Source organism: Chrysochloris asiatica, unplaced genomic scaffold (assembly GCF_000296735.1).
Source record: "Chrysochloris asiatica unplaced genomic scaffold, ChrAsi1.0 scaffold00239, whole genome shotgun sequence".
NCBI lineage: Eukaryota > Metazoa > Chordata > Mammalia > Afrosoricida > Chrysochloridae > Chrysochloris > Chrysochloris asiatica.
In genome coordinates, this window is record NW_006408757.1 from 1,949,278 (window position 1) to 1,952,029 (window position 2,752).

The 2,752-nt window shown below is 43.0% G+C and overlaps 1 pseudogene; it reads left to right on the forward strand.

Moving 5' to 3' along the window:
- LOC102833979 overlaps positions 1-2,752 on the forward strand; it is a 14,354-nt pseudogene that overhangs the window by 1,409 nt on the left and 10,193 nt on the right.

The following is a 2,752-nucleotide window of genomic DNA, read 5'->3' on the forward strand; positions in this document are numbered from 1 at the left end:
GTATCCAATGTCCAAGTTGCCCATCCTTGTCTACCCTTTGTATTGAGGGGGTGGGAATGATCCTTGCTATAAAGATTTGTTCCCTTTTTTGAGCTACTGCATCCATAGGTGTAGGTCATGTTCATCAAATTGTATCCAATTACTCTTTTAATCCTCTTCTTCTAGTTGAGCTCTGTTCATCCAGCCATTGAAGCCAGGTCCAGTGGGAATTATCTGCAAGTTTGGGTGTTCTTGTGCATATGCCCTCTCTTCTTATCAGCTGGACGCTTCATTCTGCACTCTAGTCCTCTGTGGCTATGTCACTGACTCTGGACCCAGGAGTCCCCAGGTCTTGCCAAACTGTTGGCCAACCAGGTCTCCACCCAGATTCACAGGAGTGTATTGAATGTGGTTGGTCTTAGCTTGCAGCTTCATTGCTGTTTTCCCTCACTTCCCCTTATTGGCGACCAACGTGATCACCAGTCACAGCACGTGTCTACTCGTGTATTCCCATTGAGTCTTAATCTTAGAAGAGTGTATGGCCTGAGGGGACCCAACCACTTGCCTTGATGTCTCCTGGGCAAGCAACCTGCTTGTTCTTATTTTTGTTTTTGTTCTTCTGTTATTGTTTTGTATTTTTCCTGTCAGTCTTTCTTTCAAGAAGTATCTTCTGTTCTTCTAGCCTCTCTAGGCTGGTCTGCTTGTCCTTTCCAGTGGAAATTTCCCACCTCAGAAGATTCTGGATGGTGTTCAGGATTCCACCCATAGTTTTATGTAATGCAGAAGGTTCCACAGGAAGCTTCCTTCATTGGGCACATTGTAGCCCCATTTTAGGTATTCCAATCAGTTATAGGCAGAAGACAAACTTACAAGCTTTCTATGGTGATATTTCTGGTTATTCTTTTCTCTCCCCCTCAAGTGTCTATTTTATAATGGTATGCAAGGATAACCAAGATTCAAAAGACAGTCAAGCATCTTAGCATTGTTGTTGTTAGGTGTCATCGAGTTGGTACTGACTCATAGCAACACTATGTACAGCAGTACGAAACACTGCTCAATCCTGGGCCAACCTTACTACTGTTGCCACGTTTGAGACCATTGATGCTGCCACTTGACCAATCCATCTCATTCGGGGGTCTTCCTCTTTTTCTCTGAAATTCCACTTAACCAAACATGATATCCTACTCCAGCAACTGGTCCCTCCTGACAATATGTTCAAAGTATGAGAGACATCTTTCCCCCTTTTTGCCCATTACAACCATGTCTCAATCCCTGTATCCCAGAGCCATGTTTTGCCAAGGTTGTGCATACATCATTATTTACCTCTGTCACTTAGCCCATGCATACCTGTCTAATTGTTTTCTCATCCACCTTGTTCTTCCATTCCCCTCCCCATTCTTGTGTATTGCTCCCTCCCCAGCACCAAAACTATCCTGTGTCTATTCCCTACCCCATGCTACACCTTCCCCTCCCTCCCCTCACACTACCCCACTCATCCTGGTAACCATCAAATAATCCCCCTCCCTATTACAGTAGTGGTCCTATGCAGTATTTCTCCTTTTGTGACTAATTTCACTCAACATAATGTCCTCAAGATTCATCCATGTTATGTGATAGCTTATAGCTTCCTTGTTGTTCTTCAAGGTAGCATAATATTACATTGTGTGTATGTTTATCCATTCTTCAGTTGATGGGCACTTAAGCTGTATCCACCTTTTTGCTACTGTGAATAGTGCTGCTATGAACATTGGTGTGCATGTATCTACTCGTGTTATGGCTCATATTTCTTGTGGCTAAATACCAAGTAGAGGAATTGCTGGATCATAAGGTATTTCTATTTCCAATATTCTGAGGAAGCGCCATATTGCTTTCTAGAGAGGTCGGATCATTTTGCATTCCCACCAGCAATGCAGGAGCATCCCAGTCTCTCCACATCCTTGCCAGCATTTATTGTCCTCTACTTTTGTGATCTTTGCTATTATTGCTGGTGTGAGATGATATCTCATTGTTGTTTTGATTTGCATCTCTCTAATTCCTACTAGGTTGCCCATGTTGGACAAGTTTCAGTGAGCTTCATACTGATAAAGGTTAGTAATAAAGATCTGGTAATATACTTCTAAAAATGAACCAAGGAAAATCTTATGAATCACAGCAGAACACTGTCCAATTTGTTTGGTTTGGATATGTCCTCAGGAGGGATCCATCACTGGAGAAGGACATCATGTTTGGTGATATAGAGTGCTGGCAAGGGTAAGGTTGTTGTTGTTGTTGTTAAGTGCCTTCGAGTCGGTTCCGACCCATAGCGACCCTGTGCAGGGTTTCCGAGGGTGTAAATCCTTACGGGAGTAGAAAGCCTCATCTTTCTCCCACGGAGCAGCTGGTAGTATAGACCCTTGTGATTAGATGGACTGGCACAACATCCACAATGCAGATGGACTTGAACATGCTGGCCATTATGAGGATGATACAGGACCAGAGAATGTTTCATTCTGTTATATGTAAGGTTACCATGAGTTGGAGTCGACTGAAGAATAGCTAACAACATATACAAGACTAAGTCCAAAGTATTACTACTGGGGTTCCAGTTCAGACATGCACAGTTTTTTCCCGAACAAAATATGCCTAAACGTCTCTCTGATCAGCAGATGGCTGCATACAAGTTCTTTCAGCAACACACTGGTCTGGTCTCATTTTCATTAGAGAGCCTCCAAAAAAAGTTCAGTCAAAACTGGCTTTTGACTATCCACATACAGCCAACTGATTTTCAACAAAG